This window comes from Sciurus vulgaris (genome assembly GCF_902686455.1).
Source record: "Sciurus vulgaris genome assembly, chromosome: 2".
In the NCBI taxonomy this organism is placed as follows: Eukaryota; Metazoa; Chordata; class Mammalia; order Rodentia; family Sciuridae; genus Sciurus; species Sciurus vulgaris.
Genome location: NC_136462.1, coordinates 202,661,732 through 202,678,656, shown reverse-complemented (window position 1 = coordinate 202,678,656; position 16,925 = coordinate 202,661,732). Strand labels below are relative to the sequence as shown.

Below are 16,925 nucleotides of genomic sequence, written 5' to 3'. Positions count from 1 at the left end.
ACTAGGGAGCTCGGGACGCAGCGGGCGGGACGGTGTGCGCGTGCGCGGAGGAGGCGGCCGGCGGCCGGCTGTTTGCTGGGGACGGGGGCAGGGCCTGGAGAAGGTAAGCTCCGCCCTCCGGCGTGTCGGCCCCGCCCCGGGCACGGGCGGGCGGGTTGTTTGGCTTAGGCCGGCTTCTCAGTTTCCCTTCGTGCAGAAGCTGCACTCGGATGCCTCCCTTTCGCGCTGGGCTGCATGAGCCCCTACCTTCATTCCGGGGGCGGCGAGAGGGGAGGAAGGCGCAGCCCGGCCTGGCGGTCCTTGGGGCTCCTGGCCCCTAAATAGAACTCAGCGGCGCGCGCCACTGAAGTCCGTCCCTTCTGCCAAACCTGCGGTGCGGTCTGGCCCTTAAAATAAACCCTGACTTGCCACCCCGGCCTCCGAGGCCCCACGACCTGGGCCGTCTGTCCGCCTGGACTCGTTCTCAGGCTGCAGCCCAGAGCCCTTGCTGAACCCTCGACTATGAAATAGCCCACCCCATCCTCTGTCCTTTTCTTGCATCGCCCTTAGCGTGATTAGTAATTAATTTTACACGTGTGCGCCGCATGCGTACTTGGTCTTTGTCTTTACTATGAATATTATGAGATCAGGGTCCAATATTGGGTCCTGGGAAAAATTTAGTGGGTAATGACCAGAGTTTTATAAAAATGAAATAGAATAAGAAAAATAGAGCGTCCTACATAGTGAAAATAAGTATTGTTTTGCAAAGCATTTCACTCTCATTACGTCTGGACTCTTGTAAAATGTATCTTTTGCCAGGTTGAGAACAACTTACCACCGTACCAGGTAGGTTTTGTGACTCCCTAGTTTACTGAGGAGGAAACGTGCAATGTGCAAGTAAGTTGCAGGTTGGCCCTTAGTGGGTTTTAGGTCTAGCTACCAGGCACCTGAAACCCCACACCACCTCCTGCCCTTTGTGAAACCCACTGGGTCAAGACTGGTGAGAGGAGAACAGGGGAAGCACAAGCGAAGGTAGGAAAGTCTTCCAGTTTCATCTGCCATGATTTAGCGGTGTATTCCAGAATTGATTCTTGACTCTGGGGAAGTCCTACTCAAGAGAACTGAGACAGCCAGTTAAGACTTGGCCCCTCCTGGGAAAGAGTCCTGGGATGTCTGGTCTCAGCCTCTCTCAGCGTGACACACCCACTTGGTCACAGAAGGCTGCGCCTGCTAGAGTAGGTCTGTGAGCACCTCAGCCACCTGACTAGTTATACTGCTGTCAGGCTGAGGTGCCCCCACCAAGGTCACAGATTCTCAACTCTGTGCCTCCCAGGTTCTGAGCCACAAACCTCTGTGTTGAGCGTGGGGTGCATTATTCACTAATGGGAGCTAACTCTGTCTTAGGAAAAGCTGAATCCTAACTCCCAGGACACAAAGTAGGGGTGTGGAAGTGCAGTTCCCAGAGATCTCTGCGTGCCCACCAGACTACTGGGTACGTAACTGGGTGGTTCCCTGAGGACACTAGCCATAGTGACACGCCCTCCCAGGGCAGAGGCTAAAAATACACACAATGCACTGGTCCAGGAGTGTGTCCTGCCCAACACCAGGAATGGAGGGTGCTTGGGAAAGGCCTGCAAAGGGGAAGGGTTGTGCTGGACCATTGGTGTGGTTTGTTTCCAGGCTACCATTAGTACCTCCACAAGGTCAGCTCTTCATGTGTGTGCAGATCTGGAGAGCCCACCCACTTGGTCACCACCAAACCTTAGACCCCTGAGCTAAGGAGTATAGAGAAATGAGCTGGGGCTTCTAGGACTCCCAGAAAGGTCAGCCTTCCAGCCTCAGTTTCTCCATTTGCCAAATGGAGATTATAGGTGCCCTCTGCATCTCACAAGTATACTCTAGTCATCCTGAAAATGACTATGAAAGGCTTTGAGGGACAGGGGCCTACATGTGGGGGACAGGCTGTGCAGAAGACCACAGGGGCAGCCTCAGAGGTTTCCACTGCAACCACAAACCCTTTCTCACTACCTACTATGCTGCCGGAGGAGAGTGAAGCAGTCCCTAATGTAGATAAGCAGAAGATGAGGAGAGGGGTCCCTTTCCCACATAGTGTTGCCAGTCTTACTAGGATCATACAGGCAAGTGTCTCACAGCAGGCAAGAGCGCACCGTCACAGAAAGCCATCTGTGACTCAAACCTACACCTGAAAAGGAATAACCAGCATACCACTCATCTCATGAGTATTGCTACTTAGTGGGCGGGACACAGGCTGATTCAGAGGAAAACATGGATAGACAGATGGTCCACAGGTAAAATGAAAACTGAGCCAGTGATCTAAAGTGCAGGAATGTGCCAGGGAGGAGGGACCTTGCCTTGTCCCCTCCTCTCATTCAGGAATTGGTACAGTGGCAGAACTGAGGGAGTATCTTCAGATGTTCACCTGACCTGGAATAAGCCCTCCAGCCTCAGCCACAGGGAACAAAGAAGGCTCCTTGCTGGCTTTGTAGTGGGCAGGGAAAGGGACTGGAAGGCCCAGGGTGACAATGTTCAAGACACCATGGCCCCACATGTGACTGGATGGGAATGCAGAGGGAAGGCAGAGCGGGCCTTGCAACTCTGAATCCTCCCTCGGGCCTCACCTGTTCTCTGAGTGTCCAGCTGAAACCATTTCCTCCTGCACAGGGCTCGGCAGGGCTGCTTTCCCAGTGCAAGTACCAGTGGGCTGAAGATCATGTGTCCTCAGAGCCCCTGCTTCTCCTTGCTCTCTTGCCCTCTTGCCCTCTTCCTGCTGCCTGCTCCTCCTCTTCCCTGCCTTCTCTCCTGCTTTCTCTCCCCTCTCCACTTCTCCCCCAGCCCCAGCCCACACTGACTGCCAACCTTCCGGTGCAAGGAGGGTGGGAAGTTGAAAATAAGTCCTTTGAACTCCTCACCCAACTAAGCAGCCCTTCTGGCTCTCAGGCACAGCTACGGGGCCTCTGCCGGAGCTGATGGGAATGTAGGCCGACCCAGACATGGCATTCCCAGAGGTCAGGTTCTAATGGGTTCAGCCCTGGAGCTGACACAACAATACATAGGCACGTGTTTGGAACAGAACCGAGCCTTCAGCTTGGTGGGGGCAAGCTGCAGAGGATCTCTATTCTACTTGGATAGAAGGGAAACAATTAACAGAGCATGGGGGTGCACCCCTGTCATCCCAGTGCCTAGGAGGCTGAAGCAGGAGGATGTTGAGTTCAAAGCCAGCCTCAGCAACTTAGTGAGACCCTGTTTCAAAATAGAAAATAAAAAGGGCTGGATATGTGACTCAGTGGTAGTGTGCCCCTGTGTTCAATGTCCAGTTTAAAAAAAAAAAAAAGGTATACAATGAAAGACTCATTCTGAGCCAATTCATCATACACTTCCTAAGTGCCCCCCTCCCTGCACAAAAGCCAGTGTTTAGTTTACAGAGCCCTTTCCGTGCCAGACCTGTAGTTTCCTCCCAAAGCCCTTGGTAGTTTGACACTGAACCTTTAGAGCTAAGGAAGCCAGACGTCCACCCTGTGCCAGGTAACTAACCAGAGTCAAATAGCCAGTAGTGGCGGGACCATGATCTGAGTCTTCCAACTGCTGACCCATGGTTCTCTGCCTCCAGATCTCCTACCTAATGGTCCTCTGTGGTCAGCCATGGGGACAAATACCAGAGGTGATTTCTGCACTGCAGATGCTCAGGCTCTGTGGGTGCCCTGAGGTGGGAACAGGGCAGTGGGAGAAGGAAGCAGTTACTTCCCTAAGAGTGTCTTCTCTGGCGTTTTATCCTCTCTTGATTCCTTGGGAAGGATGCAAGATGCATCCTAGGGAGTTGCCATGGCAACTCAGAAGACTACCTGAGAGCATCCCAGCCAGGCTGGGTACTTCTCTTTGTGTCTGCCTGATGGTACATGAGTGCCTGCTGAGCAGAGCCACTGCCCTAAGAACGAAGTCATGCAAACAGAGATGGTTCTGACCTCCCAAAGCCTGTCCTCATCCGGAAATGCTTCTTGAGATGACTGAGGGCTTCTGGGACTTACTGCCTAGCTCAAGGCTGGCATGCTGGGGATAGAAAGCATTCCACCACAGGTATAGCTATTTTTACTTACGTGTGGTCTGATTTGTTAATACCATAATCCTTTCCTTCCATTTCTGCTTCAACCAACTTGAGAACAAGTCTGGGTTAAGCCTTTGGGTGGCAAGAACTACTGTGCAGCAGGAGCTGAGGGTGCACACATGGGCCCACAGAGGCAGACACTGGCTGTGATGCCCTGACAGGTCTGGGTGGAGCATGTGCAGTGCAGTCAGATGGAGAAGTGGCCTGCCCCGGAGGAAGACAGTTTCCAATCCAGGGCTTCTTCACACTTTCTCAGAGTGTGCCTGGTGCTAGATGGGGAGGCTGCTCCTCACCCACGTTCCTGGGGCCTCATTCTGTTAGGCAGATGCTGATATGTTTATCTTTCCCATGCACCCAAACAGGGGCCCCCTTCCTTGCCTTGGGAGTTCTGCTGGGTTACAGCATTCTTTCAAATAGTACCCACCAGCAACAGGGAGCCCGGGAGCCAGGGGCCAGCATTCCAAGTCTAGTCTTTCCATGCTGGGCTGAAGCTGACTTCATTCCTATTCATCTAACAGCTTTATGGAGAAGTCACAGTCTGTAATATTCACCCATTAAAGTATACAACCCAGTGATGTTTTGTATAGTCCCAGAATTCTGACTCCATCGCCACTAGTTATATTCCATTACCCCTAGAAACCTCATCATCATTAGCAATTGCTCCCTGTCCCTTCCTCCCTCCCTCTTCTGCTGAGTGACTTGCAGCTGTCTCCATGGATTTGCCTTCTGAACATTTCATGTAAGTGGAATCCTACTATAGATGGCCTTTGGTGACTGACTTCCTGTACCCAGCCCCTGTCTGAATGTTTTCAAAGTGCCTCCTCTTATAACATGTGTCAGAGCTTCATTCCTTTTTATGGTTGGATGATATGCCATTCTAGGGTGTGACTGACCTGTTGACCAGCCGATGGACATTTGGATTGTTTCCACTTCTTAGCTATTGTGCACAATGCTGCTGTGAACATTTGTGCATGCATTTTGTGTGGACATATATTTTCATTGATCCTGGATACATAAATGCTACTGGTCTGCAGTGATTCTGTTTAACTGAGTGCTGCGAGAGGCAGCTGTACCCCTGCATGTTCCCACCAACCCTGTGTCGAGTGGAGCCCTTACTTTTCCCAGTACTGGTTGTGACTGAGAACAGGGTGTTCACATATCAGTGGGGAGGTTCTTCCAATTGGGGATGGAGTCTCTTCCCTGCTTAGCTGAGCACCTCAGAACTACGTGTGAACTCTCCCTGACTCCAGCTGCCCTAGGGTTCAGATATGCAAGGTAGAGGCTTCTTTTGTGACAAGGGTAGAACATGCAACCCCGTCCTGAGAAGGGCTGCACAGGAGTTGCTGCACATGGAGCCTGCCGTTCACTGGAGCCAGTCATGAATACCCAGGAGCAGCAGCCACACAGCCCACAGTCCTCAGTTCTTGCCATTCCAGATCTTCAAGCTTCTCCTTGCCATCCCTGCCCTGATATCGTCAGCCCAGGCATCTCATTTCCAAGTAGAGAAACAAGCTCATGGACCAAAAACCTTGAAGTGAGTGTTCAAAGAAAAAAATGGCAGATGAAGTTCATAAGAGGAAGGTATCCCTGGCTTGTGCTGAGCAGTCCACAATTAGGGTCTTCAAAGCACCACTCAGGAGCAGGTTTTATAGACAGGAAGCTGAGGACAGGGTCCCAGTGCCCTCCATCCCTGCATGAGTGGCAGGCAGACCCAAGTTGGGAAACCCATGTCATAAGGATGATGTTACCCATCCTCCCCAAATATTTGCTGAGTGAATAAATAAAACTCTCTGACCTTCCTACCCGTCATCACGCAGGCCTCAGGAGTGGGTTGCAAGTTGACTTCTCCAGGAAACCAAGGTGCCAAGATGGGGTTCAGGATGCAGTGTTAGTTGGGAGGGTGAGGCCTGTGACAAGTGGAGGAAGCAGGTTGGGCTGGAGCTGTCCCCAGGTCGAAGTGCAGATGTGATAGTACCTCTGCAGGGCCAATGGGGAGCCCCCCACTGAGCAGAAATGGCCTGGTCCTAGCATGGGACCACTCTGTACCTCAGCAAAAAGGGAGGCAAGACCTAAGGTGCTCACAGGCGTAGGCAGTCAATTAACCCTCCGCCCCAGCAGTCAGTGAGTCGTGTGTGTGTGAATGGAACCCAGGGCCTTGGGCATTCTGGGCGAGTACTCTACCCCTGAGCGGCACCCTCATCTGGCTGCACCTCTCCTGCTTTAGGGTCTCCCCCTGCAGCTCCCCCATGGCTCCCTAGCCTGCTTCCTGAGGCAGGCTCAGAGGGAGGGAGGAAGGTGGAGAGTCCAGGGCTGCAGCTGGCCTCAAACCTCACCTGGTGGGCTGCCTTCTCCATGCTCGGGTCTGTGCCCCTGCCTTTACTGTCACTTGGGGGCTCACCTTCATGACTTCATGACTGCATGGCTTCCATTTCTCCCCAAGCTGGGGTAGCTGCACCTGTCCATTCACAGAAGCAACCCGGCAGGTAAGGGAGCACCTTGGCATCCAAAAGGGCCCCTGAGCACCCTCTGAATCTGATCCCATAGGCACCCACTCCCTGTTTTGGCAATATATTCTGACTGAGCCTTTCCACCACTGGGTGGAAAGGGACAGCCCCTTTCCTTCATTGTCAGCCCAGCATGTCGTTGGCTGGGACAAGTCTGGTTGCTGGGAGAGGATGCGTGATAGCCCCCAGACACCGCTGCTTCCTCGGGGACAGGGTTCTTCACTCTCTCCCACAGGGAGCAGGCCAGCTGATGGGGAGAGGGGGCTGCTCGGTCGTCTGAAGGGTCAAAGTACACACTTCTCAGGACATCTGCCCTCGCTCTCCTGCCCTCCTCTTCTGGGGCGCGGGCTGACTGGAGCCCACAGCCATGCCTCAACAGGGCCTCAGTCCCTGAAGTCTGGCTATCAGGTCTGGGCTGGAGTTTTCCTGCTCTTCCTGCCAGCACTCCTGTGGGCTGTCACGCACAGTCAATGCTTCGTTGATTGCTAATACCCTCAGCTTGTCACTCTCCCGCTCCAAGTCAGTGCAGTTTTGCTGATGACCCTCGTGACGCATTTCCAGCACCTGAGTCAGTTTGACTGGTGATGCTGGGCTGGCTGCTGGCAGGATCCCAAACCAGCTCATTCTCTCAGGTTATCCCAAGAACAGTGTGGCAACCAGGCTGGGGCTGGGCAGTCTGGGCACTGAGCAGGTGGCAAGTGATCAGTTTGCAAACCCAGCTACTGCTTGCTTTCTTGGGTCACTCTGTCCCTAGTCCCAACTTGTTGTGTTCTCCTGGAAGCAGATGCCAAGGTGTTCAAAGGTTTCCTGAGAAGTCACACATCTGAGAGAAGAAAGGGAGGAAGCAGGACTGGACATGGGGACTGTGGCCTGTGAGGGGAGCCTGGCCCACTCTGAGCCAGCCAGGTGGGATGCTTAGAAGTACAGACTGCCTGTGAGAGGGGCCACACTGGGCAGAGAGCAGCTCTTGTCCCCTGGCCTTAGAAGAGCATGAGGTAGCTGAAGCTGACTGCTGGGAGCTACAGGTTGCCCCACTCTCCGCAGCTGGGCAGCACTCCTTTCTTGGAGGGGACCCAGCAGCCCCTGGCAGGGTGTCAGTATTCAGGGAAATCCCTCTTAGGGGAAGTCCTCTATGCCATTAGTGGACGTGAGGACCACTAATGGCACTGGGGTGTCAATAGAATGCCCTGCTGGGCTGGGCTGGGGGGCTCCTTGTCCTCTGCTGATTGGATGGGATGGTCACCTGACCCAGAGCCACAGCCTAAGAGGGACCAGGCAGCTCTCTCCTGCAAATTTGGATTTGGGGCCAATGAGGTGGGCCATCACAGGAAGAGCACCATGGCAATCCTGATGCAGGGCCAGAGTGGGCTCACTGTTACGGGCTGCAAAGAGCCTTCCAAAGTAGAGACAGGCAGACGTTGGGGCCACCTGGCAAGGTGTGCTCCCTGCAGGTGGAGGGGAATCTCTGTTGCCAATGCCACGAAGCCCAGCTGCGGGTAGTTCTTGACCTGTAGCCTTCAAAATGGCACACCAGTTCCTTGTGACACCTCTGGAACTGGCTTGAGGGGCTGTCTGTGCCCTAGACCTAAAGCATCCCCACAGGAAAGGTCAGGTTTCCATTCAGGTTTACTGTCCTTGGCTAACCCAGCCCCAGGATTTGGATTGGAGCCTCCAGGGTCCAGCAGATTTGGAAGCTTGTCTGGAGGTGCTGGGGGAAGCAGTGGGATTCACCGCATCCCAGTCCCAGGATGGACAGCTCTCAGCCCCTGGCTCAGGTGTGGCCACATGGTCCTCGCCTGGCCATCTGGCCACACCGATGGGATGCAGCTTGGTGCTGCCCAAGGGCTGTTGCAACCATCGGGGGGAAGAAGTGAGACAAGCTGCCGCGAGGAGGGAGGGACTGTGGAGAGCTCTCCGCCCTGCGGATGCAGCTAAGGCTGCCCCAACCCAGCCATGCCTTTGTCACATTCTACCTGCAGGAGCCAGTTGGATTCTGCTACTTGCTGCACACTCGAGAGGCTCAGGGACACCCCTGCAGCCCCTGCCCAGTCTGAACCTTGGATTATTCCAAGGGCCCTGCTTCCACCTCCTCAAACCCAGGGTTGCCTCCAGCCTGGACCTGCCGGGACGAGGAAGTTTACCACCTGCCAATCACCCATCCCATGGCACAGCTCTGATAGGACTCTACCTGTTTCTCAGGCCTGGTAGAGATTTGTTGGCTACAGGGACGTGGTGGGCAGGTCAGACATGGCCTGCTCTGGAACCTGAGGAGAGGGACCCAGTACCAGCACTTTTGCCCACAGGTGAACAGCACCCCTTCAGAGATCTATGCTGCTTTTTCATATTTTAAAAATAATTGGCACCAAATTAAAATACCTTACAATTCACCCAAAGTGTATAGTTCAGTGACTTTATATCTGCGGAGTTGTGTGACCATTGCCCGATGGATTTTAGAACACTTTCACCCCCTGCCCAGGAAACCCAGCCCAGACCCACCGGTCCCTGCCTCTCCTCGAGTCCTGCCTCCCCACGTGCACGCTACCACTGGTCTCCTGTTCTCTCTGTGGATTTGCTTCCTCTGAGCATTTCACATGCATGGACTCATACAAGATGTTGTCCACCTGGCTGTTGCTGTTTTGTGGTTGTTTTTCTTTTTCTCGGTACTGGGGATAGAACCCAGGCCCTCACACATGCTAGGCAAGCACTCTGCCACTGAGCCATATCTCCAGCTCTGTAGTTTATTTTGAGACAGGGTCTCATTAAATTACCCAGACTGGCTTCAAACTTGGAATCTTCCTGCCTCAGCCTCTTGAACAGCTGGGATCCTAGGTGTGAGTCACTCTGCCTGGCTTCTTTGATTCAGCCTAATGTTTTACAGATTATTCCACTTTGTGCCAGAAATTTATTCCTTTTTATTGCTGCATAGTATTCTGTCCTGTGCACGTGTCAGATCTCATTTGTCCATTTGCTAATTGATGGACATGTGGCTTGTTTTCACTTTTTAGCTACGAAAGCCGATGCTGCTGGGAACTCAGTGTACATGAAGTTGAGTGGACCTATTTTCATTTCTTTTAGGTGTGTACCTAGGAGCAAAGTTGCTAAGCCATATGGGAACTGTTTAACCTTGTGAAGAGCTACTGGCCTGTTTTCCAAAGCGACTGCTTTGTCTCTCACTCATACCAGCAGTGTATGAGGGCTCCAGCTTTCCACACCCTCACCTATGCCACCCCAGTGGGTGGGACATGCTCTCTCATGTTGTTTTCTGTGTGCATTTTCCTAATGACAAATGATATGGAGAATCTTTCCACATTCTTGTTGTTCATTTGCCCATATTTTTGGAGAAATATCTATTCCAGATCTTTTGCCCATTTTTATGTTGGGCTGTCTCATTTTGAGTTGTAGGAGCTCTTTGTAGATCCTGCATAGAAGTCTCATCAGATCTATGATTTACAGACTTCTTCCCCTGTTCTGGAGGTCCTTCCACTTTCTTGGTGATGTCTCCTGACGCATGGAAGTTTTTAGTTTAGCTGATCTACAATTTGTCTTATTTAATCTTTTATTGCTTTTGTTTTTGGTGTCATATCAAAAATTCATTGCTCCATTGAAAGCCTGTGCCATTTTTCCTCTGAAGGTTTTCTAGGTTCTGCTCTTACATTTAGATGTGTGATCAGTTCTATGTTAGTTTTGTATGTAGTGTGAGATGGGGGTCCAGCTTCACCCTTTTGCATATGGATATCTAATTGTCTCAGCACCTTTGTTGAAAGACTGTCTTTTTTCCTTTGAATGTCAAAAGCATGTTTGATAGTGATTGTGCTGGCACCCTTGTGAAATGGGTTCTCTTTTCTGCAAACGTGGAGGTCTATCTTTATCCAAGTACCATGCTATTTTTGTTTGTACTGGGGATTGAACCTGAGTGCTCTACCACTGAGCCACATTCCCTGCCCTTTTTAATTTTTCTTCTGAGACAGGGTCTTGCTAAACTGCCCAGTCTAACCTGGAACCTCTGATCCTCCTGCCTCAGCCTCCTAGGTTGCTAGGATTATGGGCATGCACCATTGCATTCAGCTGTAGTAAGTTTTGGTACCAGGAAGTCTGAGTCCTCCAAATTTGTTCTTCTGAGTTCCTTGATATTCCATATATATTTAAGAATTGATTTCTCTATTTCTGCAGAAAAGTCATCTGGGTGTTTGATAGTGATTGTGTTGAATCTGATACACCAGTAGCATCAAGGAAAGGCAAATGAAAATAAGTGGGGAGTGTTGCCATCTTAACAAGTTTCATTCTTCCAATCCATGAACATGGAATGCCTTTCCATTTATTTAGATTTTCCTTACTCTTTCAACCATGTGTTATAGTTTTAAGAACATGTTCTGCACTGTTTAAAAATGCGTTCCTAAGTATTTTATGGAATTATTTTCTTAATTTCAGTTTTGGTTTGTTCATTGGAAACACATAGCTGTGCAATTGATTTTTGTGTATTATCTTATATCTTGTAACCTTGATGACCTTGTTTATTAGTTCTAATATTTTCTTAGTGGCTTCCTTAGGATTTTCAATGTACAATATCGTGTCATCTGCAAAGAGAGAGAGTTTTACTTTCTTTACAATGTGGATAGCTTTTATTTTTTTCTTCTTGCCTGATCCCAAACTCTCTGTCTTTTTATAGATGGGGCTCAGAGAAGAAAAGTGATTTTCCAGGTTTCACAGTTGGGGACCAACTGTTGGGACTGAAGCGCCGTCCAGTGAAGCCAACTGCTGCCTGCCTGGCCCTTCATTTCCTACCTGGGGTTGCCACCTTTCACTCCTAGGCCTCTCCCTGGCATCGTGGGACTTGGCATGCCCACCAACCCAAGGTCTGGGTTGGTTATGGGAATGGGGAAGACCTAGGGTACTCTGGCATCTCCAGGAGGGCCTGTAGGGTTTCCCTCTCTCCCTAAAGACCCCTCAGACATGCATGGCAGGCTATGGCCTCAGCAACTGAGGACACAGCAAAATGACCCACAGATGCTGCTCTGCCAGATTGCAGTCTCTGGAGTGCTGGTTAGTTCTGTGCCTGGACCTGTGATTGTATCCTCTGGAAGCCAAATTAGGATCAGAATCTGGTCCCCACCCTGGACAGGCCGAGGTCAGCAGTTGCCTGGGATAGCCTGATACGCTCCTCCCTCAGGACAAGCAGACAGCAGAGTCAGGTGTCCTCTTCGCCCTCCCAGGAGCCCCTTTTCTGGGCCCTACAGACCCCCTCTCACTCTGGGAGGTCGATGGTGAGGGATGCTAGGCTAGGGCTGCCCTCACAGAGCATCCAGTTAAGAAGGAAGGAGTAGTGAACCAGATAATCACCAAAGTGACTGACTATAGAGGGCAGGAGCAAAGAAAGCAGGAGAGAATGTGTGGGCCTGGCCTGGTGGGCATGGCCCTGAAAAATTGACACTTGAGCCTTAAGCTGGCAGAGGTGTGGACATGAACCAGGTAAAGACATGGAATTGGCATGCAAAGGCCCTGTGACAGAAGGGAGATGGCCAAAAAGAAACCAAAAAGAGGGAAACCAAAAAGAGGCCTAAGTGACTGGTATGGCAGAAGGAACGGGGAGCAGCATGAGGTGAAGCTGGAGAAGCTGGGGTAGGGGAGCAGCTGCACAGGCGATCTAGGCAGAGATGACCAAGGGGCACTGGAGAGCTACAGAAGATTTCAAGTCAGGCCACTTATGTCTGAAGGTGGGGACTGTTTATACAAATGTGCACCCGATCAGGCTCAGCACTTGAGAAGAGTTGAACACAACACTGCCCCCGTGATCACAGAGTTCTGACCCAGCTGGCCTACCACTGCTGCTGAGACCAGAGTATTTGCAAGCTCAATGCTTAGCTGTGAAAATTGAAATGACAATGTAAGATTATTTGTAATTAGCTGGGTGCAGTTGTGCGTGCCCATAATTCCAGCGGCTCAGGAGGCTGAGGCAGGAGGATCACAAGTTCAAAGCCAGCCTCAGCAATTTATCAAGATCTTAAGTAACTTAGCAAGACCCTGTCTCAAAATAAAATATAAAAAAGGGCTGGGGGTGTGGCTCAGTGGTTAAGAACTCCTGTGTTCAATCCCAGTACCAAATTAAAAAAAAAAAGATTATTTGTAATTATTTCCTAAGATAAAGGTTAAAGGCAAGAACTCTTTGAGAAAGAAGGAAGGAATGTGAAAGGGACGATAAGGTTTTATTGGAATGTGGGACACAACCTGGGCCTGGGGACATAAGGTTCAACGGACGTGTCTGTGTCCGTGGGCTCATCCTCCTCTCCACACCTGCTCACTTGCCCATTCACCTGCCAGTCCTTCTCGGCACCCGTTTTCCCATCCGCAGTCACCATCCAGCCACTCACCATCCATCGTGGACAGCACGTCTACTGCGACGCTCATTCACATATCCACTGCATGCCTCCCATGGACCAGGCACCACGTTGGGTGCTGGGACTAATAGGGAGCAAAAGACCGTGGGGCACTGGCACACATGGCCTGCACAGCTGTGCAGGACGAGCAGCGCATACCTTGAGGACACACAGCATCTGCTTGAAAGCTGCGGTCACGCCAAGGGAAGAGGGTGCCAGCAGCGGGTGGCAGAGGCAGTCTGGGGCACTGCTCTGTGGAAAGGTGAGGAGGCCTTCCTGAGCAGGGAGCAGGGATGGCAGGGCTTCTCGCTGGGATGCTCACCTGGGGACCTCCACACCACGCAGTGAGGAAGCCCAGCACGACCTGCTTAGAGACTGGGAAGCACTGAGGCCTACAGCCAGCACCAGTGTCACCCCCAGACACAGGAGCGAAGAGCCTCAGGGGTACCCAGACCTGGGCTTCGAGTCCACCAAGGCCCAGGGAAGTGGAGGACAGCAGCTGTGCTCATCCTGCCCAGCCGAACCCCTGGCCCACAGGACCTCAGTTGGATCAGTGGCTCTTTCACACCACTGTGTTTGGGGACAATCCTTTCGTAGCGCTGAACTGGGTCCAGTACTCACCTATGGACTCGGGTAACCATAGGGTGTTCTGCAGGGAACAGCAGGTCATCTTTGGTGAGGGGGCCAGTCATCTGTCCCCTTTAGCTCATGGGGGAGAAGCCAGATGGTCCCCTTTCCTCCTGAGCGTGCAGTGACTTTGCCTCCTGGGCCTGAGGGGAGGCACTGGGTCTACCTTGGCTCAGCTCCCCCTGCAGACCTGGGCCCTTCCTCAAACTGGCCTCCTCAGTCCACGATCCTACCTGGAAAGTCAGTCTTTCCCATCTCCTTGGATGATGTGTGCCAGACTCCTGCCTCTTCCTGGAAGCCCTCCCTGACTGGCATCCACAGCAACCTGTTTCTTGGAAACTCTGAGAGCGCTGACCCTTGGGTGAAGACAGTGACGCTTTCCCTTCCCAACAGCATCGGGTGGTGTCATGGTGCTCACTCCTTTAGTCTTGTTCCAGAGTGGTTTGGCTCCCGTCAGGTTGAGAGCATTGAGATTGGGGGCTGGGAGCCAAACTCAGCTGAGCACTTGCCTGGCATGTGCGAGGCCCTGGTTTCAACCCCAGCATCAGCAAAAATGAAAGACAGAGAGAGAGAGGCCAGCTGGGCGTGGGCATGAACACATCGTTCCTTCTGCTGACTGCGCACCTGGCTGAGTCCCTGCCCTTGCTTCAGGCCTCAGCCTTCCTGGCCTCCCCCTCCCCTGGCTCCTCCTCCCTGTCTGCTGACTACTCCTCTCCCCAGTGCCCAGACCCCTTTCTGCCATGCTGCCCGCTCTAGCCCGGCCCCGCTGCGCTCCTGACCTGCCAGCTCCTCCTCTGCGGCCCTTTGCAGCAGTGCTGCTGCAGGTCTCACTGCTGTCCCGTCACTGCTGGTCTGTCTCCACTCGGCCCAGCAGGGTTCTACCCAGAGGGCTGTGGCGAGGTCACCGGTGACCTCCAGGAGGTTAAGCCTATAGGCAGTGAGCCGACCTCTCAGAGCTGGCGGTGCATGGACCTCCTGGTCACCTTGCTTCACCGCCCTGCATCCAGGTCCTCTTGGGTTCCTTCCTAGCCTGAGACTCTGGCCAGAGGTGTCTTGCTTTGGGGGCTTCTCCTGTGGGCAGCTGTCCCCACGAGTGCAGGCTACAGGCTCCCATTGGCCTGGGGCTGGTGCAGGAGAGCTGCCTGACCACAGGATCCTGATGGGTCTCCACAGCTGACCTGCTTCTCTCACACCACAGCCAGGAAATCCTGCTGTCCCGACTTTCAACGTATATCCAGAGTCGACAGCCAGACCTGTGGGCAGCCACCTGGCCCACGCCCCACCTCAGCTGTGTCAGAGCTGAGACGCTGACCTGGCCTCCACACTGCCCTTGCGCCTCCCCAGGACCCTCCCTACCTCTGCCAGCCTGGCACGTCCTAGCCCCCCAGCCTGCCCTCCTTGGGCTTCCATCACTGTACCTGGCAAGTGGGCACCAGGCCTGCTGAGTAAGCTGTGGGCAGGGAGGACGAAGGGCCTGGGGTCACCAATTCCCTGGAGGAGGCAGAGTAGACAGCTGCCGAGTTTGGAGAGCAGGAACCCTGAGCTTAGGGAGAAGTCGCCGCCCCGGCCACCTTGAGAAACTGAAGCGGATGTTTCATATTACGGGTAAAAACACAGATTGGGACCTTACCAAGAAGACGCAGTTCATAGCCTGGGCAGCGCTCCCTGATGGGAACTGGGCAGCGCTCGTTTTTAAAAGGAGTTGGAAGCGGGCTGGGGTTGTGGCTCAGTGGTCGAGCACTTACCTAGCCCACGTGAGACACTGGGTTTGATCCTCAGCACCACATAAAAATAAATAAATAACAAAGGTATCGTGTTCATCTACAATTAAAAAATACAAAAAGATCCTGAATGTCAGAGTTTCATGAGAAGTTTATTTTTTGACGACTCGCTCATACAGCTAGCTGTCTCCAACCCTGGGCTGGGATTCTCCCTGAGGTGGGAGTAGGGGCTGCTTTTGACAGTCGCCCCCACCCCAGGTCTCATCCAGGTGTGCCCAGTTTCTCCTTCTGCAGGTGACAAGCAGGTGATGTGCCCTGGCATTGCAGGGGCTCCCCCCACAAGGCTGCTGCTTATGCCTGTGGCAGGCCCAGCTGTGAGGGCTACCAAACCTTAGAAATAGTGAGAGCTAGGGTTTCCCTCTAAATATGCACCAGAGCAGACCTTATTGCAAACCTGTTTGTTTTACTGAAGATGATATTTGAACTCATTTTGTTTATTATAACAATTTTGTTATTGTCCCCGTAGGGGCTATTTGGTCTAGGATTGCATAGTGTCTGAATTGGGCACTGCTAATATTGATCTCCCTTTAAAAAAAGGGTTTTGGAAACCTATAGGGCCACTATAAGCCTATAGGGGGAAATCTGCAATACCCCAGATCTGCACTTCTAGAGGGGAAGATACATGAACAACATGAAAAAACAAGGGAAGAAAATGATCCAAACAAATCTAGATTCTATATTAATAGAATCCAATGACAGTATGTTAAGAGAAATGTCAGAAAAGGACTTCAGATTATACATGATTAAGATGATTTGCGAAGCAAAGCATGAGATAAGAGAGCAAATGCAGGCAATGAATGATAATACCAATTAGCTGAAAGAGCACCTGCAGGAAGCAAAAGATCATTTCAACAAAGAGATAGAGATTCTCAAAACAAACAAACAAAAAAAAAAACCAAATGGAATCCTTGAAATGAAGGAGACAATAAACCAAATAAAAAACTCAATGGAAAGCATCACCAATAGACTAGACCACTTGGAAGACAGAACCTCAGACAATGAAGACAAAATATTTAATCTTGAAAATAAAGTTGCCCAAACAGAGAAGATGGTAAGAAATCATGAACACAATCTCCAAGAACTATGGGACATCATGAAAAGACCAAATTTAAGAATTATTGGGATTGAGGAAGGCACAGAGATACAAACCAAAGGAATGAACAACCTATTCAATGAAATAATATCAGAAAATTTCCCAAACCTGAAGAAGGAAATGGAAAATCAAATACAAGAGGCTTACAGAACACCAAATGCACAGAATCACAACAGGTCCACACCAAGGCACATTATAATGAAAATGCCTAACATTCAAAATAAAGATAGGATTTTGAAGGCCGCAAGAGAAAAGCATCAGATTACATATAGGGGGAGACCAATACGGATAGCAGCTGACTTCTCAACCCAGACTCTAAAAACTAGAAGGGCCTGGTCCAACATATTTCAAGCTCTGAAAGAACATGATTGCCAACCAAGAATCCTATACCCAGCAAAACTAACCTTCAGATTTGAAGATGAAATAAAATCCTTCCATAATAAATAAAAG

The 16,925-nt window shown here is 51.4% G+C and overlaps 1 long non-coding RNA gene across 1 annotated transcript; it reads left to right on the top strand.

The window, feature by feature from the left end:
• The first annotated feature begins 8,604 nt into the window (after positions 1-8,604).
• Positions 8,605-11,456, top strand: LOC306653137. The gene is made up of 2 exons (XR_013761648.1): positions 8,605-8,906; positions 11,270-11,456. It is a non-coding gene; the product is annotated as an uncharacterized lncRNA (long non-coding RNA).
• Positions 11,457-16,925: the final 5,469 nt, after the last annotated feature.